This window comes from Cygnus olor, chromosome 3, assembly GCF_009769625.2.
Source record: "Cygnus olor isolate bCygOlo1 chromosome 3, bCygOlo1.pri.v2, whole genome shotgun sequence".
Lineage (NCBI taxonomy): Eukaryota > Metazoa > Chordata > Aves > Anseriformes > Anatidae > Cygnus > Cygnus olor.
The window spans coordinates 110,970,303-110,994,705 of NC_049171.1; the positions used below are offsets into that span (position 1 = coordinate 110,970,303).

The window sequence follows — 24,403 nt, forward strand, 5'->3', positions numbered from 1 at the left end:
AACTTCAAAGCCTTTGGTGTCCGGCCAGATTTGCAAAACTTAATTGTACATTTGCATTGTGTGTTGCAATACCTTGGAGATCTACAGAGCAGTTCTCGTATGTCCCTATTGGGTGCTTGGCTACTCTAAATGTGCCCATTAAACAAACACAGAGCTTCCATGCTCACTGTACAGTGTCCAGTACCCCCACGCTCAGTGGTGGGGTGGTCTCTTACCTGTCTCGTGGTCCAAAGGGAGAGACGGAGGAAAGCTGTAGCAGTGCTCCATCCCTCAGCCTGGACCCTCCTGAGATGTGTTTCCCCTTGGGTACTGGTATCAACACCTGCTTAAGCCAGCAAGGAGGTAGCAGAAGTAGGTGAGAGCTGGTCAAACCTCTCCCAGTGCCCTCTTCCCAAGTGCTCTGAAGCAACGTTAGCCATGCATCTAATCTCTTGAGTTCTTCCTTTGTCAATATTTTCCTTTGAATCATGTTGTGGTGGAATGGTAACGCTGCTTTTTCCTTCCAGAGACAGTGCTGGTGGATTTTTTCCACCGCTCTAACTTTTTGGTCCAGTTTTGAGTCATTCAGGCTTGGAAATCTCCAGTGAGTTTGGATCTGAATGTGGCTGGATTGATCCATACTACTGCCAACACTTTTTTGGGGGAGAAAGAGAGAGGCAAAAAGAAAAAAAAAACTAAGGCAAGCATTGAATTTATAGCACTCCAGATGTCAGGGAAATGAACATAAAAGTGCAGATGCCTTATAGTCAGGAAGACTGTTCAAATGTATGCAAATGGGTGACAAGTTTATGTGAGTATGGTTGGGGGAAAAAAAAAGGCAAGAAGAAAATGCTTAAATAATCACGTTCTTACTGCCGTGAGTCTTGAGCATTGAGTTTAGTGGAAGTCATGGTTGTGATGACCCAAAGAAGACCAAGGCCCTGGTAAACATGGCTGGCTGGGCAGACATTGATTGATCTTAATGTTCTTGGACATACCATTAAAGTGCCGTGAGTTCATACCTCCTAACTTATGGGGCCTATTGATCAAGCTTTTCCTTGCACAGCAGTATTTAGATTATTCTGCAAATCATCTTCATGGCTAGCTATGAGTTGTCTACAGTGTCTTCAGTTAGGACAGCCTAAATGTATGGGATTTAAGTGAGAGCAGATGTACTTGCATGTACATTTCACATATGAGCTTCTCAATTTTTTGGGGGTAACAAAACAATTCTCTCTGTCAAATGTGCTTCCAACTTGTGAATTAATTATATCTGCTTCCCTGCAAACTGTTTAGGAGCAGCTGGTCTTCCTGGCATCTTTATTAGCATGCAAAGAAGCTTCTCCAAAGTATGAAATGCCAAAAGGAAAAGCCTCTGGCTAAGTCCTACCGTGGATACTCAGAATTGAGTGGTGTCTGTCTGCAGCCAGGTGAAGGAAATAGCTGTCAGTGGTCAGTCTAAGGCATCCCTCTGTGCGTTATCTTGATTCGTCTTCTCTCTCTTTCTACTGTTGGATAAAAACAACTTAAAATTATAGTCAAAGGCAGACATAAGATTAAGGAAAACTGATACAGTCTGGATAATCTGCTGCTAAACAGCTTATATGGATCTGTGTCCAAACCCCAAGCCTTTAAATCAGGTTTCAAGTGAACTAGCTTTTCTGGATATCTTTACTTACAATGCACAGGGGATTTCTGGATGGCAACTGCCATTAATGTTACCAAGTATTACTTGGGCATGTTCTTTGTTCATCCGTGAAGGAGAAGACTTGCCATATATGTAGTCCCATGATGCAATAGTAGAACCTTTTAAAAAGTTATTAAACAGGTAGTAAAAATCTTTTACAAAATACACTTTGATTTGTACAGTTTTTAGAAATGGCAGAGGACAAAACCACATCCATTAAATTGCAAAAACAATCCACAGGGAAAAAAAAAAAAAGAAGAAAAAAAAAGCATTAATTTACAATAGCTTGGTTTTACTATACAGGAAAGGTGAGAAAAATAATACAAGTTATACAGCTCACTTCTTACAAATACCAGCTTATATGAGTTAACACTGGCAGTTAACATCTTAGCTTTTTCTTAGCAATAAGCTACATCTGCAGAACTTATGGGTTGGGTTTTATAAAGTTCACAATTCAGAAATGTCTCTGTGCTAAAGGGCTTTGGCTCTCTAGCTCAGGGCAAGTTTTATATGCTACAGTCTGTAACCATCTTTGTTTCTAGAGAAGTATATGCATGGATCATGGATTAAAACGTTTTACTACGTGCCAGCTGGATTTTATTAGCTGAATAGATTATATCCTAAACAGGTCAACTACCTCTGATTTAAATGCATGGAGAATGGGAAACAGCATTTATTCATGCTGTGGGTTTATCATATGATACTGCAGCTATGCTTCACTCCTAGCCACTATCTGAATGGGAGAGCAGATTACAGGGTATCCGAAGTCAACATCAAAACTAATCCCAATTTATTTCAATAGATGCAAGGGTTGGTATAAAGAAAGAAATCTCAGCAGCCATTGGGATGATGAGAACTTGGTGCATTCTCAGCTGGTTGCAAACCCCTGAGTCTTTGAACGTGTTACAAATAGAAATGGGCAGAGCATATCTGAAATAGCTGGAATAGTGGTAGGAGTGGAGTATTTGCTGGCATGTGAGAAGCTTGAGAGTCTATTCTCCTCCAGACACATCAGTTTACCAGACTTATTTGAATGAAACTGGATCGGATTAAATTAGTAAATCAGGAGAAAAGTAGAGAAGTGACAGGTTGGAATTAACAAGGTCTCAAGCTTCACCGACAAGGTCTGTATTTGGGCGTTTCAGTATAGGTTTACTAAAGCATCTAGACAGTATTTAGATAATGTTTAGGTTTAGCTTTGTTGGGTTCAGTTGCTTGTATGCATGTGTGTATTTCTCTGTGTATGTGTATGTCATAAACATCAGTGATGGTAAGGGCAGAAGTTGCATTCCTTCATAGCTAAGAGAACGAATATGAAAGTGTTACAGTGCAGCATTCTTGCTGTGTTTATTCTGAATCAAAAATATTTTATGAAGAAGTAGGTTTTTTCAGACTGCTGAAAATAAGCAGGCTTGAGCATTCTTTAATCTCTATTTAAAATAAGCACATGAACATTTTCCCTGTGACTACCCTTAGATCCAAAAAAATTCCTTCCCAAATATTGTTTTAAAATTTTTATGCATTTAGAAGGTCCTCAAAAGATTGTTCTCTGCACAAGGCCTATCCTGCTTGACTTGTCAACAGGTGAAATCTACATATAGTGCAGCCTTGTGGCTAAGAAGAAATCATTCTGCTGTAGTGGCATTACAGCACAGCTAGATATAACGGCGTTCTTGTTCTCATTCCTTCTTGCAAGGCCACCTCTTTGACCTATCCTTCTGCTAGGAACTGTGGTAGAGGGCAGCAGGAGTATGGGAGTGACTGGGTGTAACGACACAGAAAATATGAGGTCAGGCATTCATAGCCTTGCCAGTTGCCTCTGCCCGTGCTAACGTGTGCTTGTCTACAATGGAAACACAAAGTACAAGCTATTCAGAAATCAGAGGAGAAACAATAGAAGAATAAGTAGGTGTAGTACCTGTGGATGGGAAGGAGTTGTCTGAAGGAAAGAAAGAGAGAAGGGGTAGTGTTACTGCTACCTACTTGTTGTCATAATTAGCTGCTATTAAATATGTGATTTAGTATTATGTTACTGTTTTCAGTAAGGCCAAACTGATAGTTATATAGCCACGCAACGGCTTCCCAATGGAAGCAGGGGGAAGCTATTTACTGATTTGCTTAAATCTCTGTTGGGCAAAGCAGTGGAAAATACTCTGTAGGAAATAATCATCCACTGGCAGGAGGCTGGGAGAGGTTACATAATAGCGATCATATTTCTGTGACAATGAATGATGCTGTTTATATAACATTCATTTCTGGTCATGTACCCTAGACTTTGCTTATTTTTGTCTCATCCTAAGATAATGCAGAAGATAAATTCAACTTACCGTTTTGGCCTACGCTTCCTAGAAAATAGTTAAATGTTTCTTGCCTAAATTTGTGAATGTAGCTATTGCAATGCACACAAATTCTTGCTTCTCTTCGAGGCACGCTTCTTTTTCTGCACTAGATTGTGAACAGCTTGTAGCATCTATCCTTTAAAGAGGGGGAAGGGGAGGGTCTTGGGAATTACGCCCGAGTCAGTCTAACCTTGATATTTGGAAAGATACTAGAACAAATTATTAAGCAATCCGTGTGTAAGCACCATCCAGATAATAAGGTGATAAAAAAGAGTCAACACACATTTGTCAAGAACAAATCATGTTAAGCCAATCTAATTTTCTTTCTTCACAGGGAAAGTGGCTTAGTGTGGATAAGGAGAAAGTGGTGAATGTGATGCATCTTGACTTAAGCCAAGCTTTTGACACTATGGCTCATATGGAAACTGCAAAAATTTGGCCTGAGTAACAGGGGATGGCCAAACTCTTTAAAATCCTGCACTGAGAAAGTAGTTAGTGGTGCTCTGCTAAGCACCCTGCAAAAATGAAAATTTCCTTTTGCTTTCAGAGCGAGGTTAACTGTGGGTCTAGTTCTAGTTGATATTTTTATTACTGAAAAGTGTAAGGATGGTGTGAGGCTGAGAGGCTACAGAAGTTCTTTAGAAGACAGGATTAAAAGTAAGAAATAACATGAGATGTTGGTGAAAAAACATTACCAGCACGATGGCACTCAGATTATTAATCTGCAAGGTAGCATGCATACAATAATCTGTAAATATGCAGAGAGATGGCAGCAGGAGAGAAAATGGAGTTGTAGATCCTGGCGAGTAGAACACAAAAAAAATGCAATAATGGCATTAAAAGAGCAACTCTAAGCGTGCAGTGTGCGAGCAGGAGTGGTGTGTGCAAGATGTCTCTGTTCAGTGCCAAGAAGTCGGAAGCTGGATTTTCGGGTCTGGTTTTGGACTTCTGAAAAGTGATGCAGAAAAATTGGCTATCTTCCAGAAAAACAGCCCCAGTTGTTCGAGATTTAGAAAATATACTCTGTGCTGAAAGATTGAAAGATTTGTGCGTGTTTATCTAGAAAGGATGTCTGAGGGAAGGCATAAGTCTTCTAGTAGGCAGATGCTGTTAGAAAAAGGAGGCAGATCTATCACTCGGGATGTCCATTGAGTGTAGGATAGGAAATACCGTATTTTTACACGTTTAATAGAAGGCTCTGTAAAACCAAACTGCACTCAAGATTTAGCAGATCGGTGTTCTTTCTTGCTCAGGCATAATGAGAAGTGTCACCCGCCTACCTCTCAACAGTGCTGCTGACCCTGATCTCTGCTGGCTGCTATGTACCCTGATAGTCATCATGGCTCTGTATTTAATTTACTATCTAAAGGTGCAGAGTATCCGTGGATTTACTTTCAGATGCCGATGTTTTCGAAGGGTTGGACTTACCTACGGTGTGGATTAAAGATGTGAAAATAGATTCAGAGGTTGGCTCTGCTGGTAGCAAAACAAGGCTCTTGGTTGTTTAAAAAATGTCTGTCTATATAAGATGGTTAAGCACTGGAACAGGTTACCCAGGGATGCCATGGACTCTCCTCCGAAGGTTTTGATAAGTTTGACAGGCATCTGTCATGGCTGGAAGTAAACTGGATAGTGCTTCTGGGTAGGAAGATAGGCTGGATGCCCTCTTAAGATTCCTTTTAGCCTGACATCTATATGATTTCTGTGACATAGTGTTTTGCAAAAACATAATATATTTTTGTGTTGCTGCAAAAAAAGCTCAGAACTGACATAATCCAGGCAGTTTTGCTTTATGATGAGAGATGAAAATATAGGTATGAATTCATAAAAGTCTCAGGAAAATAAATGCCTGATCTGACTTTAAATATAAATGAACACAGAAAGAATTATATGCTGAATAATGATCCTGCAGAACAAAACTAGATCACTTTCTCAGGACTAGTTATCACGGGGCATTGATTATCTATCTTGTCTAGTTCGTGTGATAACATAAGAATTCAAATTGTAGCCTCACCGCCCAAACAAATACAGATGCATTTTCTCTAGGTGTTAATCTCCCAAAGGCCCATGCTCGTGTAATATAAGCAGACCTCTGAGCTCCAGCCTGGTTAGCTCTGTATCCAATAAGCTGTATTAATATCCTGGGTCAAAACTTGCTTCAGGCAGCCTGAGGGCAGCAGCCGTCCAAACGCATGTGTCCTGACACCTTTCCAGGGACGAGCCTCCTGTAGCTGGGCCCTTGATTTATAACCCACGTGTATGTTTTCTATTTGTAAGAAACACAGCGCTTCTCTGAAGCCTTATGCGTTCAGTAACTCTGCTGCCGGTAAATCTCAGCCTGCTTCCGTGGGAATACTCACCTCTCCCTAAAAGAAAGCCAAGGGGGAAATGAAAGTGGAAGGATGTGAAGAAAATGAGCTGTCCTGCTTAAAACCCTCTGAGAAGCAGGGCCCTCAAGTCCTGGGGACTCGGAAGAGATCTGTCCCCTTTCCAAGGAGGGAGAGCTGGAGCTGGTCCTGCCACGGCTGCTGTGCCGAGCAAGGGGAGCGAGCTCTGCTCTGCCTCCGTCCTCAGCTGCAGGCCTTCCTCAGCTGCTCCAGACACCTCCTTTCACTTCATGCTCTGTGCATCCTGACCATAATGAAGAAGCTCTTCCACGAAAGCTCCTTCCTTGCTGACGTGCTGGCTGCAGGAATTAGCTGGGGTGCTGTCGGAGCCTGTTTTAGGACTGTAAGGCTGGAGCTGAAATCTTGTGCCCTTGCCAGCCTCTGCTTTTCACCTCGTTTGAGCTACGAGTGGCCTCTGAAGACAGAAAGGCAGAGGGCAGTCTTCGTCTTCTCTGTGCGAGGCCTGGGAGCTCCCCCTGCTCCACCCCGGCTGTTAATACGTGGCACGCATCCACCGAAAACAATAGCTACACCAGAGATGGCTGCGTCCCATGGGTGGCCTTTCAGGAGCAGGGAGATTTTGAAAGAAAAATGCTGCTGTGCCCAACTTCCCTTGTGTACATGCTGCTACCAGAAGCTTCCCCTATGAATCCCTTTTCTTCAGAGCCAAAGCCAAATCCCGCTGCAGCCCGTAACCAGAGGAGCGTCCTGCTGGCTTCTACAAGAGATTTGTCTGAGGGTGGCACGAAATGGCTCCCAAACAGCAAATCATGTTTGCTCCCCTCTTATGAACGCTGTGTGCTCCTCTGCTCATCCGGAATATGCCCCCGGCCTGTGCCTGAGCTGGCCGGGGCCGGTTAACCCTTTGCAGTCTGCTAACCCCTGCGGTGGCTTGTCTGTCCATGGTGGCCACAGGGGACAGACAGCCCACATGGATCGCCCCAGGGCTCGTTGTAAGCAGTCGCAGGCCTGGCCTCTGCTACAAAGTGTTGCCACGGCTGGACGCAGCCGCCAGCTGCGGCTGCTAGAGCCAGCGCTGAGCACATCCTCGCATTGTCTGTGTACTCTCAGGCAAACCCCGGGAGGGCATTATTTAAAAGTAATCGGGATGATTTTCTTCATGTCCCAGACCAGGCTGCTGCTGTGTCCCGCTGCGGAGGAGCAGCGGGCTGCCCTCCGCCTGCCCTTCCCCGCAGACGAGGCACAGCATCGCTCGCAGCAGGGCGGCACGGGGCTCCGCTAAACCCCGTCCCCAGCCTAAACTGCTGCGGCTGCCAGCTTATTCTAAGCTACAGTTATCTACTCAAATCACAGAAGGGAGATGTTGGGGACCTTCTCCATTTATCATATCTGTTCTGGGTTGTTTTACTGTCTTTGTTCTTAATGCAGCGCGCTTGCAAGCCTTAAAGAAAACCTCTGAGTCTTGTGTAAAGATTGTTTATACAAATGCAAGGGAAAATCCTTGACGTGTTTGACCCAAAGAAGAGCTTGCACTTGTTTTTCACAGGTACTTTCAGCCCTGCACGTCTGACTTTAAAATACAAGGAATGGCAGCTCTGGCCTCTAGTATCCTTGTGAGGGACAGCAGGCACCTGGGCAGCCAGTTGCTGTCTGCTGGACGCAGCTGTCTGCAGAGGTATGTTAAATGTTCAGAATAGGCTTGCTTCCCTCACAGTGTTGATTAGCACTTGGAGTTAAATGAATATTTACCAAAGTAACACGTCTTAGATAATTTAACAATATAGAAATGAGCAAAAACCTCGAAACCAAATGCTTTTGTTTTTCCAAACAGATTGGTAGTTCCCATCCTGGTGTGAGTGGCTTTGCCTATTCCAGAGTCATCGGGGCTTTTCCCCTGGGACCTTTCCTAAACACCCCCAAAATTTTCAAGCCTTCTAAATACATAAAGGAACAACAACAAAAAAATAAGAACAATAAAGGGCATGAGCCTGATGTATTTTATTTGTACATCGCTACTAATGAAAGTCATGTGTGTGGAAACCTCAGTGATTTTGTCCTGGCTTACCGAATTTAAACAAAGACTGATACCTATTTATAATCCCAAGACTGCTGCCAATAATATATTTTATTGCTATGGTTGCAAAAAACAAATATCCACTAAAGAAGTATGTTTCACAAAAATGAAAGAGCTGAGAGGATCATGGAAAGATTTGCTGCTTGTGGTAGGTTAGAGAGGAAACGTGAAGCAAGTGTGGTGAAGTGGTTAAAAGCCATGATGGGGTTTACTTTTGTTCTGGTACCTATGTTTACTCTCCACTTTCATTAGATCAGCTTGATTTGCAATAATGTTTTGTCACTTATGTAGTGTAGTTTTTCTACTGTACTTTCAGCAAGGGGAAAAGCAGGATATTTTAAATAATTATGTTTATTTTTAATTAGAAAGCAAGCAATTTAATTGCTTGTTCTTTTCTTGACTTGATTACATTTAATAAATATAACAGAGGGCTTACCAAAGTGTTCCCGAAATAACGTAAAGCATATGTACTATCCCACACAGAAAAGACATCAAAATTAAATTTCTGAATGGTTTTATATAGATGAATTTATTGTGAATAAATGCAACCAGCCTCCTTTTCTGCTGCCCTGTTGTGTTTGGAGCCTACCCGTCAGCATTAACTGCATAATGTGGTCCCTAGGAGGGAATGAATGGCTGATGCAATAACCGTGATGCAGCAGGTGCGTGCAAACCAGGAGTCAGTCCCCAAAATCTGCCTGATGCGTGCGGGGGAAGCCTGCTGCAGGCTATATGCTCTGGGTGGTAGGAGTGACAAACACAATAGCAAGATTCAGACCGGATGCTCAAGCATTTCAGTGTCGTTCATGTACCCTCATGAACTACTGAGCTCTTCCAAATTGTTTGGTCCTGTTTGGCATCTCAGTTGAATGTGCTGTGCCCTTTGGGGCAAATTGGTTCCTCTTCTAGCCTAGGTACATCTTGTCTCAGGGTCAGGCAGCATGCACAAGGTTCCTTGGCAGTGGTGGCAATTCTGTGAAGGATCCTGCAAACTGCTGGAAAATCAGGATGTGAACCCTTGCCAGGGCACCTGGGGGGTGAGAACTGCTCTACTCGTCTCCAGTAGAAAAAAGCCTGAAGGTGTAGTGTTCAAATTCTGCCTGCCACACCTGCAAGGACTCCTCTAGATCAAATTTTCTTCATATCCTAAAGGAGATGTGATTTATTCCCAGGGAAGAAAAGTTTTTAAAAGACAAATTACATCATGAAAACCTTTTTTGGCGATGTGTCTCTCCGTCACTTGCAGATGTGAATAGCTTGTTTGGGTCTGGCATCTTCCATAACCCCACATTAGTACTTGGCTGTCAGATCAGGTGTGTAAAACCAGTCTGCCTATTACACAGTGAGATGTGATTGAATCCTTTATTTATGACTTCTGCCCCACATTGCTTTAATTAGAATGCAAATTAAGGATTTCCTGGAAAGCTGCTGTTTACTTCTGCCATACTTCACATGTTTCATTAGTCTTAGGACCCTGACACGGAGTTAAGTTATGTCAATTTAACAAGTTATCAGTCAGCAGAGCCGTTGTAATTGTACATATGCATGCACGTAGGCTTCCTGGGCAGCAATGTGATGCTGCTGCCTTTAGTTTGGCCTCCAGTGCGAGGCACTGGAGCTGTGTTGTCTTGTCTTGTACCACTGCTGTGGCTCAGCTAATGAGAGGTAACTTCTTCACACAGCATGGCTTGATCCCGTGCCTGAGCCTCTAATTTACACCAAAGCTTCCGAATCTGACTTTGCAAGGCATTTTTACCTGGGAAGCACGGTTTTCACTAGAGAGTAGGTTTTGATAGTAACTGTGAGCAGTCCATACCCCTGACCAGCAGGACATTAAGGTGAGTCATATCTGATTAGACCACAAATTAGTCATTGTTTTCCTGTTTCATTTCCAACCGTGCAGCTTAGCTGCCTTTTCACATGGGTTACCAGCCTTCTTTGTAGCTGACCTTTGCCTGAAGAAGCTCCTGGTCACGGTCGGTGCCTCTCGAGCTCCTGTGGCACCTCGTGAGGTTGGGCAGCGTGGCCAGGCCTCCTGCACAAGGCCTCCCCGCTCCACCAAGGCCAGTGTCCCACGGGGGGCCTTGCTTTTTCCCGCTTGCCTACAACCATGCATGGCACGGCCTTGAAAACCAACGTTTTCTGCTCTTTTCTGAAATACTGGGGTTGATGTCTCATCAGAGGATGACCGTGTTGAAAATAACCACTGCTTTTTTAACTTTTCAGGATGCTGCTGCGAAAGTCTTATTTCTGAGGGTGCTGCAGCCCCAGAGGGAAAATTTTCCTGCAGGTCGCTCTGAAGGAACTTGCACCAAAGTAACCAAGGGTATGGCCCCTGGCACCTTCATTTTCCTCGGCTCCTGTGGTGGCAGAAGCGGGTGGAGGGAAGTAACCTATCCCATTTCTGTTTGAAAATATTTAGCTTGAGTGATGTGAAGATTTCAGTAGATCTGTGACAAGATCAAAGACTATAAATTATTTAACAGTGGTTCTACTTTTGTGGAATTATTTAAAGTATCATAATTGCAGCTCAGCTTCCCAGCCTTCATTTTCAAGTCTGGAATTCTGTTGGGAACTATCATAATCACTGAAGAGTATAATATTACAGGCTGGGTATAAAAATATCTTTTTAATGACTAGCAAATTAGTGAAATGTCTTGACCTGAATCTAGACCAAACAGAAGACAGTGTTTTTATGGAGGGGGAAGAAAGACTAAATTGTCACCACATTGTTATTCTTGTTAAATTCTCCACTACTTAAAATGTCAGTTGATTAGATAAAATTTGTAACACTGTGCATCAATGCAAGTGATGAAGGGCTGTGTGTTACATAGTATCTTGGCATTTCTACACTTTTGTTTTCCTTTTAATGCTAGCATGTGCGTTCTGTGACTGAAACTTGGAAAAATAAAGGCTATTCATTACTTCAGTACCCTGTGAACAATAGGGATCACGAAAGGCATTGCAGGGAACTCCTCTGTGTGTTGGCTCTTCAAGAAGCAGGATGGGCCCTTGGAGGGTTTTCTCTTAGGCTTCAAGTAGTTGTTGTGTGCATGATCTGCCTGGCTAAGCGCTGTGTGTCTGACCTGACGTAAGACCTAGAAGGGGCAAGAGTTTCCCACTCCATACCTTGTGATTCAAAGAGTTCACTGAGTCTCTGTTTACCTATGAAAAGCATTTATGCTCCAAATTCCTGTTTGTAAATGAACTGGAGGAAACTGAGCCCTTGTGTTCCTCTGAGCAGTCAGATATCAGTGGCTAAATTCTCAGTTTGGGCAATTTGGAACATAGAGTAACGACGCCAGGCAGGTCTCTGCAGACGAGGGTTCAGTTCCCAGTTACGCTATCAGTTTCCAGTGTGATTTGGGGCGAGTCACTGACCTTTCTGTTCTTCATTTCCCCCAAATTAAACCAGAAGCGATAATATCAACCTGTTTACATGGTGAGCATTAGGTTACCAGGGCTGCATTTGCAGTGCAGAGCCTCCCTATCAAAAGAGTGAAATCCTAATGGTAGTGCAGACAACTTGACTGCATTTTGCCTTCGCAGCAGGGTAAAACAGGTATTTTGGGACAGAGGGCGTCCTGCATTCACAGGACACCTTATGCAACGAAGCTATAGTCTGTAGCTCAGATAACCTACGTCAAAACATGCAATAGGAGTCCAGGGATAACATGATGCAGGAAAGGAGGTGGTCTCCATCCCAGTCTTCTTCTCCTGCTGGCCAGAGTCCTTGCTGCTTTGCTTTGCTGCAGAAATGAACATGACTTTGCCTGCTTTTGACTCACCTCTTCTCTTAAATTTTTTCTCTACTTGGGCTAGGTGGTACAACTGCTTAGCGAGGGCACCAGCCTTTCAGTCCCAGCTGCCCAAGTGTAGCAGCCATGAGGAAGAGTGCCGTTAATCACTCATTTTTAACATCTCTGCAAAACGCTGCGGCTCCATGGCTCGATGATCTCTGCTTGAGAGAAGCCCGCTTCAATAAAAACAGAACTTTTGTGATCTTGGGAAGCAAAGACAAATGAGAAATTTGTTCAGCACTTGGCTGAAAGAAATGTGATTGGTCTTTAATTAACAGGAGCGCGAAGGAGCTTCATGAATTAAATGAAAAAGACTGTTATCCTGAGACTTTGTATTCTGGAGGGACCCGCATGGCAGGTTGGAGGCAACCCACAGCAAGGCTGCGCTCAGTACCTGCACGGACTGCGTAGGCACGCGTGCTCCTCAGATTAGTGACATCTCCCAGGAGGCGAACGCAATGCGAACAATCGCTTCTGCTGGCAAATGTCATCTGTTAGATATCAGCCTAATTTTCTCCAGTGACACAAAGCAGACTTCATCCTCGCTACGTCGTGACAGCAGCGTTTTGTTAGCCTGCGTGCAACCTGGCGTTCTGGCCCAGCTCCTCCTTCAGGCTGCGTGTTGACATGCACTGGGGATCTGGAGTCTCCAAAGCATTAAGGCAAGATTGTATCATGGCACGGCCATTTCTTTCACTTCTCCACACTGGATTACGTTCTCCTACTCATTGAAAAATAGTAGAAATGTTTCTCTAAGAGCTTACTCACTTGCTACAGACCCCTGCTGTCTAGTTTTGCTGAAGATGTGCTGACAGGTCAGGAAGAGCTTAGAAAAGGACATGAGGAGAATGATCAGAGGTGAAAAAACTACCCACAGAAGCTCAATAGAATTAGTTTATCCAACACCATGACCTAATGATATCCTAGATGTACTTTGAAGGAAGAAGAGCTTTGTGATTAATGGATAGCTTTTTTTTATCTGCCAGGAAAACAGTTGCTAAAATAGGAAATGAGGATTTTTTTTTTCTTTTTTAAGTTGGAAAAATGATTAACCACTGCTTTCCTGGACATATGATGAGGTCTTCATCACTTTCAGTCTTTAAAAATTAAACTTTTTATTTTTGGAGCTGGGAGAAGGTTTTGTGGCCTGTGGTGGTAGGAGGTGATCGAGCAGACTTGATTCTTGCAATTACATATAACTGCCTGCTTTACCAATAAGGTTTTGCCTGAAACTCTTAGTGAGGCTATACTGTATGTAAGCAGGCTTTGGATACCTTCCCAGATGTATTCCAGATACACCCTGCACTACACACAGACTAGATAGTGGTGCAATCTCATCTAGCGTGTGCCCTGAAATTACTGCTCATTTCTCTTTATAATAAATGAGAGCTATTTGCTACAATCTTCCTAAAGCTGTAATGCATCGGCATCCTGGAGTGCAAGAGTCCTATCTTGGATGGCTACATTCAAAACATACCCTAGGGACTGTTAGAGAAATTTATAATCATCCCTTTAGAATCCCAGGATTAAGTTCTAAGTGGCAAGCAAATAAATAAACAATGCTTCTCCCTATTGCCTATTTATTTCTCGGAGATCAATGGAACGTTCAAGGATGAAATTGGTTTTCTTAGAGGATTAAAAAAATATTTTAAATAGTTTTTTATTATGAGAATTAATATTGTGGATTCTGGAGAGGTGAGAGGTTAGTGTGAGCCAGGTTATTGTAAACTGTTTCATTCTGAAAGAAGCATTTAGGGGTATGAAAAGAGAAATGAAGTTAAAGGACACCTTGTTTTAGCTCGTCAGTTTGACATCCTGCTAAAAGAAGTCTGTGAAATTGCCTGCTGTTGCTGGAAACTGGGCAAATGCTGTGGAAATGTGCACAGGTGAGGACGTTTGTGCACTGTGTTGTGCCAACACGTGTATTTGCAATCCCTGTTTGGGGCAGTGTTGTTTTGTAACAGGTCCCCCTATTTCCCCTCTTCTTGTACCTGGTCTGGAATAGCAAGTGACAACTACACACGTACAGGGCGACCCCAGCAGGTGCAGGGCACAGACGGTACTTCCACACCTACTACTTCTGACCAAAATGCACGTGGATAACAGGCAGGTTTCTTCCACTGTTGAATTAGTCCGTGACTGTTGGTGTTGTTTTCCTTCTCCCATTTTCCATGGACTCCTCTTCTGTCTGAGTTTGGAAGGGAACAAACAGATTGTTTTGGTTCTGTTTTACCAAAATGAAGAGAATAGCAAGCAGGGAGGTTTAGGGCTGGTAACTGAAGTTCAGAATGGTTTGAAGGGCTGTGGATTGGGGCTCTGGTCGCTGCCACCTCATAAAAAAAGCAAGGCTCTCTCTTTTTCTGTTTGGGGAAAAACAAACCAAAAAATATGAAAAAACAATACTGACAACCACAGAAAGAACAGTCAGTGCAGTCTATAAAACTAGAGTTGTCAGACCATAACAACAGTAAATGTCCAGGTGAACCGAAGACTTGTGAAATGAAAACCTAATCTTGAAAATATATTGTTTGTATGGAATGCTTTTTTCCTTTCTTTTTTTTCCCTCTCCATGGTGTCTGAGGTTGTGTTCTCAAAGGCTAACAGTATTGCAATTCTGTTGACCGAGATCTAGATCTTGAATGTAGGATATCTCCTGATAAGGTGTACTCTCTGTGCTGTATGCCTTGAATCTATGTGTGCATATACGGGTTTTGCAAAGAGGTGTATGGTGATGCCCCTTCTAAACCCTTCAATTTTTCAAATCTTGTTTTTCCTGCAGCCCACATATTTTAGTGTTGTTCCTACTGCAAACCTTATCTAAGTGGCTTGTTTTGCAGTTGTGATGGGGCTGCCATCTGGATGGTTTGCCTTCAAGGCTGTCAAATCCTCCCATTGCAACTGTGCCTTTGGCATTGCTCCCCAACACGCAGGCAGTAGAGGGGTTTGCACGAGGGATTCTTCCCCTCTCAATATAGGCGAGAGCCTGTTAAATTTCCTAGAGGCAGCACCAACCTGTGATCGTGGCAAGTCGAGAGGGAAGGCTCACTTTGACTAATTCTGTGAGCGCAGGTCTTGTTTTCTGATTTAAAGCTCGCTTTCCATGGGAGGAGATGATCCTTCTGGGCTGCCACGTGCCACTCCGGCTGGGGTAAGCGAAAGCGTTAAATGTTGTGGGACGTCTGTGAATCACAGGCTCCGTGTGGGAGACAGGGATGGCAGTGACGGAAGCAACTATGAAAAAGAATAACAGGAGTGTTTGGTTAACGATGGCTGAAATCTTCTGAAGGGGAAGGAGAGAAACAAATTTGAGTGCTAGATAGCGGGCAGGAGCCTGAAGGAATGTGGAAAATATGTACAGTGGCAAAGAGAGAGACTGCAGAGGTCTATAAATGATGCAGGAAACTGTGAAGGCTAAGATACAGTTGGGGACTGATTACATATATACGGTGGACTTAAAAATCCTTACAGGTGTCAGGAGAGGTTACGTGCAAAAGGAGCTTTGCAGGATGGGACTAAATGGCATTGCTAATTGATAACTACAGACCGCTGCTGAAAAGCCATGAGTATTTTAAAAGATGGGAGGATGAACTCTGTGTGTATGCTGGGGGGAGGCAAAATATTTCTCCACACTTTGTTCGAGGGCTGGAGTTTTGGGGTTGTTGTCAGGGAAATGCTTATGGCTGTAAATTGCATTTTTTTGCAACTCTCTCTCTTTAATTTAAAAGTCCTTTGTCCCATTTGCTGCGTTAGTCTTACAGTTCTTGCTTTAGGCTTGTATTAAAAGTTGGCTGTCTCGGCTGGAGGAAAACTAGGGGATAGGTCAGATGCTAATTAATTTCATGCTAATTGTGCCATAATTTGAAATCCAGTGGATTAGTTTCTGTGGGAGAGCTGAAATGTATGAAAAGGCAAAAACAAGTTAGGATAATTAATCTCTGTAAAATTGCTTGGGATGCTTTAAGAAAAAAGAGGTATTGCTGTTGCTTTTATTTTAGTTTTATTTGAAACCTTTTAAAGGCGCCTGTGCGGTGGAGTACACGAAAGCCTCGTTTGTGCTGGCTTACACCTCTTTGTTCCTAAAACACCGAAAAGAGCCACCCCGGCAGCTGGCTGAGCTCTGGGTGAGGTTTCCCTCTCCACAGGATGCGCGGTGGCTTTTAGACATGAAAAAGTCTTCTCCCCATGAGAGAGACTGATGCGGGAAGGGCACTGCTCGCTGCCCCGTAACCCCGAGCTGCGGGGTGATCCCAGCGGATTGGGGTGGATCTGGTGAGCTACACGGAAGGCACCAGGATCGAGCGTGTGCACATTCAGGTGACGGGGGGCTGCTTTGTCATCACATCCTGAGCTTGGGAAGAAGAAAATTACTGTCTGCTTGTCTCCTTTCTAGAAGTGGACAGGGCTGGGAGGCCGAGGGGGGACGCAAACCGCTCCTCCTTGCTCTCTGCACTTCCCCCCCCGCCACATCTGCCGTGGCTGCTTGGAGAGCTCGACTCAGAGCCTGGCTGGGGGCAGCAATTCACTGCTGGCCTGCGAGGGCTGTAAATTACTGCCTACCCCAGAGAGCAGCGGCCATAGAGGTAGAGCCGCGACTCCGAGGTGGGTCCCAAGTGCAACGCCCCGAGGGCTTTTCCCTTACGTACAGGGCAACAGGCTCTGCCTGATGTCAGAAGAACTGCCCCAAGGCTGGCTCTGTGCAAACCGCCGCTGCGTGTTGTTGATTATAAAGCTGTATGTTTTCCTGGGGTTTTCTCTTCCCCCTACTCTTGGCCTACCAGAGTTCAACGACTGAGTTCTGAACCATCCGAGAGCAGCGGCTTCACGAGTAATCAGCTCCGATCCCGAAACCCAAGGAGCTCCAACCCAACGAGGAGGCGGCACAAACACCAAGCAGGAGTTCAAATAGCATTACCAAGCAGAAAGCTTTATGATTAATTACGCCTGGTACAGATATAATTTAAACATATCGACTCGTCTGAAGTAAGTGCCAGACGGTGTGATAGGGGAGGCAGGAAGTGGCTGGTCGAGATTGCTGAACCAAGCTGGAATCAGAAGTCAGGGAGAGGAAGTGCATCATCATTTAACTTCGCTCGGCAGCTCAGCACAAAACTGATGCAATTGCTGATGGACGCTGATATCAAAGGGAGAGATATCATGACAAACTCTCGGTGCTTTTAGAATTAATGTAAAGCTAATCAATAGCTTGACTTGGCGCAATATGAAAACATAGCACTGGGACCTCCATTAAAATGATTTTTCTTTAAACCTATATTCTGGGATTGCTGGTGGAGAGGTTTTAGAGATAATGATGGCAGTTAGAAGACAGCTTTCAAATTCCCATCAGGTTGTTGCATTTCACTGCAACTAGCATGTAGCTGTGCTGGGAACTAGGTAATGTCAGCCCTTGAAAGATTATATTTTCTTTAGCTTTTTTTCTTTATGGACCGGTGGGGCCCTAGGAATATTTGAGATGGCTTTTAAATGGGGTCAGGGATGGAGAGGAGGAGAAACCATTTGACTGGACTGTACTTGCTGTGCTAAAAGAGCTCATGGCTTTTTTTTTTTCCTGTCTCTCTCCAGCAAACTGTGACCATATGGGAATCTGTGAGTCAAAGTTCAGAAACCAACCAGCTGCCTTAGGTTTCTGATAACAGATCATATGGTGGCGAGGGCTCACTTATCTTTGATAACCCGTGCATCTAAAATCAGGATATGTGTATTTTTCTTGACTTCATGGGTGAATTTTATCACCCTGGGCACACATTCTTCACTCTCTCACTCAGGCTGGTCATAACTGTTTAATGATTACGACTGTGCCATCTGCAGAAATGTTACATCGCTCACTGCAGTCCCTCTCAGAGACGTCTATTCATCTCAAATTGTGTCTCTGCGGGTGCCGGTCACGGAGACTCCGCAACTCAGCACCCCTGGAGCCGAGCTGTGATTCATGCCTCCGGAGTTCGATGACGTTGGCTGTGCAGAAGCCAGAAGTGAGCCTTCTGCCCCACACATTTCTCCCTCCACTTTTTCTGAGACGCTCTGGACATGGTGAGATTGCAGCTGTGCAAAAGTTTTGCACGAAGTGTGAATGTTGTGCAAATTTGCCTCCTTGGGGATTTTAGGAATAGCCTCTTTCTGTCTGTGCAGGGCACTTCCAGGTGTAGATGCTCTGGTTTTAACTCTTCTCTGTTGAGCAGCCTGGGATACAAGAGCTGCGGTGCAGTCTGAACTACGCTTGTCTTTGGGGAAGGTGAAATAGATTGGTCTGGCTTGCTGCTACTCTGTTGTCTTGAAGGAAACCTCAGCTTCCCCGTGCTGGTGTTCTGAGTCCTCTTCAGACTCAGAACGGGAGATGCTTGAGACTGCACACGTTGCAACTCTGATCCTACAAAGAACTTAAGCAAGGAGTTTAGGGTAAAGAAAAGGCATCTCACCCCAAAGCAACCTTTCTCCGGCCAATGATCTTTGCCCAAACACAGGATGAGAAGCGTTCTGTGCCAGGTATTGCATGGAAGATGGCAGTAGCTGCTGGAGGAGCAGGAGAAGCCATGGAAAATGTAGGTGGACCTGAAAGGATGGGATGACACCGTGGAGAGTGAGGAGAAAACGCATCTTTATGGAGGAAGCCTAGGGGTACCGAGGAGTGCTAGGAAGGAGAGAAGATCATAGTGTTATACCCGTGAAAAGGTTCTGATTGGTTTCTCTCTCCCATATTAAGACAGTTAATGTTTTCTGCAACTGAAAGGTGAGATGGGAGTGTGGTTAGCCGATTAGTAGGTGCTGAGGTAAAAATAAAAATGAAGAGAGAAACGTCAAATGAGAACGTAGAGGAGAGAAGTGCCAGGCCTGGAATCAGGAATGGGTGAGGTACCTGCATCTGAGTACTCTATAGGATAGGGGAGATGCTGTCTCCCCTTTTCTGAAGTGTCTGGTTCTTGCTTCAAGAGTTACTGCATCAGTCTCAGTGTCTTAGATCTGCTGTGTAATTGTTGTGTGCTCTCTGTAGCCCCTCTCTCTTTACTTTCTCCTCCAGGAAGATCAGAGCAGCAGATGGCCATATAGAAGACAGACCTTCTCTAGTTGGTGCCTGGGCCCAGCTAGTGTGGAGACAAAGCAGGGACTACAGCTGAGGATATTGCATAGGCAGGAGGGGCAAGCTGGCAGATTGGAGTCAGTGCAGCCAGAAGATCCTTGTTTGCTGCGGACGCTCCTGCAGAACTTGGGATGGAATCGTGGTTCTCATTTTAGCTTCTTGTCATCGTTTTTCAGAGGTCCTGAAGGAGCTGGTTGCTGGATTTGAGGTTCCTTATTCTCAGCAGCTGTCTCTAGTATCTGTGGAAATGAGAGAAAGTTGCAAAAGGTTCTGTATGCTCACAAAGGCTTGTATGCTGCTCTTTTCCTGACTTGATCCTGTGGGTTTTTTGATGGTGAGTGACCACTGCATCAGGAATGCCTGTGATGTCTCTTCAGAACCATTCTTTTTTGACAGCATTGGTCACAAATATAATTACTCCATATTTCTATATTATCTTCATGTGAATTTTTGCATCTGCTCTGGCCACTACTCTGCTAACAACCACGCTGCGATGGGGCTGAAGAAGGATATTTAATGCAGAAGTGGAATGCACTTCTTTCCTGCCTCGGTGGGGCTCTTAAATGCGGTGTGGGGTTTGTGTATCGACTCTTGCTTAGGACTTCATGTGGATAGATGTGGGTGTGGGAATGGAGGGGCTTTCCAAAGGCCAGCATGAGCATGTGGGTAGGATGGTAATGTAGTGTCACTGTGGGGGAGATTTTGAAGGCCTGGAGATGGCATTGTGAGTTGTTTTGAAAGCTGCCAATTGTTGTCAGTATGTTGACGATTATTTTCAATTTGTTTTGTTTTGTTTTTTAATTGTGGAAATGTTCCCAGAAGCTTAGTAAATGAGGACATGTTCTTATAAATATGCAGCTAATATGTTAAAGCTCGCATGGCCCAGCCTTGGTTATGAAACCTACTCCTTTAACTTGGTCTCATTTGTCTCCTAGAAGGCCTGTGTTTGGAAGAGGTGCCCCTAGTTGTGGGAAGAGGCTATGTCTCTCAACCTGCAAAGCACCAGAGCTTGAATATTGAAACAGACTTTCAGCCTTGCAAATGGGTTTAATCCCACTCCAACACATGGCTCTGTTTGTGGACGTGGGATGCCAGAAAACCACAATGTATTCTGCATGATATTTGTAAGCTCCGTGCAAAACTGCTGAAGCAAAAAAAAAACTAGTCTTAAACAATTAAAATCAGTATTGTGTTTGCAGAGGTGTTATGTGGTGAGTTTTCTTTCATGCATTAGAAATTTTCTTTCTCAGGGACGATGGAGATCATCAAAACCTCGGAGTGTCCCTTGGATTCAAAATTAACAGCAAAATACTGTCTCTGTGAGATTTTTCTCCTGCTTTTATGTGTGCTCAGGGTCAAGATTAGGTGGCTTCCTCACAACGTGAAATTAGTTAGCAATTTTCAGTAGTGTGGTAGTGACACGGGAGCTCTGCAGAATCATCCCAAAGGTAATATCTGAAAGCTCAGTGTGGACTGGAAATGTCTGAAGCAGATGGAAGGTTCTTAGCTCATTGCTGAAAAGGTTGCTTGATTCCCACAGAAAATGTGAAAAATTATATATATATATTTTAACTCTTTTGCTATCCCTCACTGGTGTTGAAATGCATATTTAAAAAAAAAAAAAAAAAAGTTCCGCTCCTTCCTTGGACCTTTGTTCACTTTCTTTTGCTCTAGCAGAGCATTCCCAGTGATTATCTGCAGCCATCCTCTTGCTGACGTCTTGCAGTGCGATCCTGCCCGCTTTATTTTGCGCATGGAGCCGCGTTGCACTTCTCCAGTCTGAGCTGTGCTGTGTGGTGAAGCAATGAGTGGAATGGTGAGTTGAATTGCACGATTTGATGGCTCCAAGGAGATGAAATGAATACTACTTAGAGAGCAAGTTACCCCTCGCTGTGAACATGAGTGGCAGAATTTAGCTCTTTTGTTTCTGAAAACTGATGTTTCCAATTCTGTGTATTTAACTGGTTTTCATAGAAGGAGAGAGAAATAAAAACTTGCAAGGATGGTAAATTTTGCTTCGTGCTGTTAAGAATGGTACTACAAATACTTTTTTGCCAAGTGTGCACTGACGTGTGCAAAGTAACACCTTGATTTACATCAGTACAATACTGAAAGCTTTCAAACTCATCTGTGGGAAAGAAATAAATGAAGGGAAGTTATTAGGAATTCCTCTCCTTATGTTCTCCTTCCTTCTCTTCTGTGGTCCATCTGTGAAACGGGCCATAAGAGGGAGTGGGAGATCGGCATAGTGGGAAGACAAAAACAATGAAACCTCAATGAATTGATGATGAAAGAGGGGGAGACAAAAAGACCCTGATGAGAGCTGTGGATGAGCCAGGGGAAAGAAGGGGGAACATAGTGTCCGAATGCCCAAAGGCGATGACGGGGCAGCAGCACCATTGGCCACTTGAGCAAAAGCGAGGAAATGAATGAATGGGGAGAAGAGCAACGAGCTGATGTCGTCTGCAATACGCAGAATTGGAAACAGAGTTTTCGGAAAGGAAAGGCACACATTTGGCCACTTGTGCTTGTGTTGAACAGGACCTTAGTCTCTGCATGGTTTGCCCATCTTCTCAGTGGATCGTCTGGAGAAATTAAGTGTGGTTCTGGGTGAGGCTCTAAATTTGCCGATTCCTTCTGCTTCACGTCGCTGCCACAGACTAAAGTTTTGTATTAGGGAAATTGAGACTGTCACTAAGAACGTACATCACGGTAGATGATATATTGCTGTTCCAACCCCCAGTCTCAATCATCCAAAAATGACTTGCAAGGAAACGTGACTCAGGTCCTAGGACCCGGTGAACAATATTTAGTGTTCCGTGGGGAAGGAGAGAAACCCGGTAATGAAATCACCAGCCTTAAACTAAGCTGCTTTTCTTAGGTGGCTCCCCCAGATCTCAGCAGAAACGTGTCTGTGCAGGTTCAGCTGAGCTGCCTGTTGAATAGTTTGGCCAAATGCAGGAAGCGAGATCTTTGACCTTCTGCAGTGTCCTCATTGTAGACGCATGCATATAATTTCCAGTAATTTAACAGGAGCTTTAGTTTGAAAAAGATTTGGGTTTTATTACTTTCATTCATCATCATTAACTCATGCCATGTGGCGGAGAGGAGGGAATGACATATTTCCGCAATTAGATTCAGTATTTTGCATGAAAAAAATGAGCTGTTACAGCAAATGCTGCTTTTGAAATAGGGAATAAAACAAACGGAAACAAAAATTGTGATGTGTGCTTGGAAAAGAAGAGTTAAAAAAAGATATTTTACCAATGAAGTTGTCTTTAAGCTGTGGTTAGAAATGATTTAGCTTCCTAACCTATTCCTACTGTGTACTTGGCTTACATTCAAGAAATGTTTTCATCCAGTACCTTGATGCGCTTCTAATTCGCCCCTTACAAAGGCGCTCCACTTTCTGCTTACTCTCAAAAGGTGCGCTGGCTTAGTCTGCTGGCAGTACCTTTGTGCAGAGCTGCTTCAGTTTGCAGGGGGAGTGTGAAATTTCATTTGATTTTAGTTTGTGTGGGTTTGCTTTGCTTGAGTTTTGATTTAGCTGAGCCCAACAACTTAACGCAAAACACAGCTAGGAAAATCCTATTTCCTCCGGTGTGGGATGCAGAAGGGATCAGTTCTCTAGGGTGGCTTGACTCTGGGCTGAGGTGCACCTCGAGGGTTTCTGTACCTTTTTTTTAACCCTTCCTTGAGCCAGCTAGATTGCAAGGGCCTGATCCTGTTTTCTGTGAAGTCAAAGGGATGTTTGCCATCAATTAGGATGGGAACAACATGGGGCCCAACATTGGTAATGAAACCCAAAACCAGGCTGGCTTTATGTGGTTGAGTGTTCCTGCCAGCATTCCTCAGGACTGTGTGTGTGACACATGCTCCCTTGATAATCTAATGAAGAATACATGTAGACCCAAACGTGTATTTTATTTTACACAGCAGCCCACGTTTTCGGTAATTTGCCTTCTCGCCTTGTATGCGTCTCACTCTTGCGGATGTTCGCATGAGCCAGTACTCCTGCTAGCTTTTCTGTTTCCCTTCTTGGGATGTTGGTTTTCTTTTCTGCATGTTCAATTACATGTGCACATTCATCTGTCATTAGTTCCTGTTCACTGGAGGATATTTTGCAGAGCTCTTTACGCAGCATTCATAATAATCTTATCCATGATTTGGATTTCGTACTGACAGCAAAAGTTCAATCCTTTTTGCTGCTGTTTTATTCATTTTATAGCTCTGTCTAGATAAACCACTTACAAGTTCTGTAGTAGAAGTTTAGCAATTTGGTTGATTTTTTCTCTTCTAATTCAATTATGCCTTGAATTCTGTTCAAATTTAGATTTATTTGTACTGTTTTTAAAGCATTTAAAAATGTAAGCTCCTCATTTATCAGGATTTCTATAGTGATTGCTTTCTTACATTGTTGTCATAATTCTTGCCAGATTTTTGTTGTTGTTGTTGCTCTCATTCTTTTTGAAAAAATGATATTCATCTTTTGATTATGCTTGCCAGCTCATCTGTGCTTCAGAAAAAAATGATCATTTGTGCTACTGCACTCAATTACCTATGTTAGTGTTGAGAGTAGATGCGCATAGGTGGGGGTGGTAGGGAGATTTATATACGCATGTATGTGTGCATTATCTTCAGATGTGTGGTGCGTGCACTCACGTCTATGGTAGTGTCTTTACTTTTCTTTCAGTTCCTCAATTTACTCTGTAAGTTTTGGGAACATCCCACCTGGACATACTGCTGTCTCTGGACAGGAGGCAAAACCACAGAACTACTTAGAAAAGTGATGTCCAAGACACCTGTGTCCTGGGGTACATGGTAGACCCCCCAAAAGGAGACAGGAGGAAATAAATCTGCACAGAGGGGAATCAGCAGCTCTCCCACCACCCAAGTGTATCCCCATGTCTCTGGGGCTCTGCTACAAGCCCCGCTGCACAGAGGTAGGCAGTTATGGTTTCTTCTTACTCCAGCTGCCCTCAAGAACCCTTTTTGGTGGCATATCCACCGTGGAAAAGACCAGGAAAAAAAAAAAGTCACCTAAATTCAGGTTGTAAAATATTTTCTTGTGACCTCATGGAAA

General features: G+C 43.8%; 1 long non-coding RNA gene across 5 annotated transcripts in view; it reads left to right on the plus strand.

Moving 5' to 3' along the window:
* Positions 1–24,403, plus strand: part of LOC121068122 — a 151,138-nt gene that overhangs the window by 47,767 nt on the left and 78,968 nt on the right. The window contains exon 5 of one of the 5 annotated variants that reach the window (XR_005818615.1): positions 10,654–14,631. The exons of 1 other annotated variant lie outside the window; for it this stretch is intronic. This is a non-coding gene — a long non-coding RNA (uncharacterized LOC121068122). Of the gene's footprint in view, positions 1–4,339; positions 6,253–6,282; positions 7,881–10,653; positions 14,632–24,403 lie in introns of those variants that run through there. 3 more of the 5 variants (XR_005818616.1, XR_005818617.1, XR_005818619.1) reach the window with 3 other exon arrangements.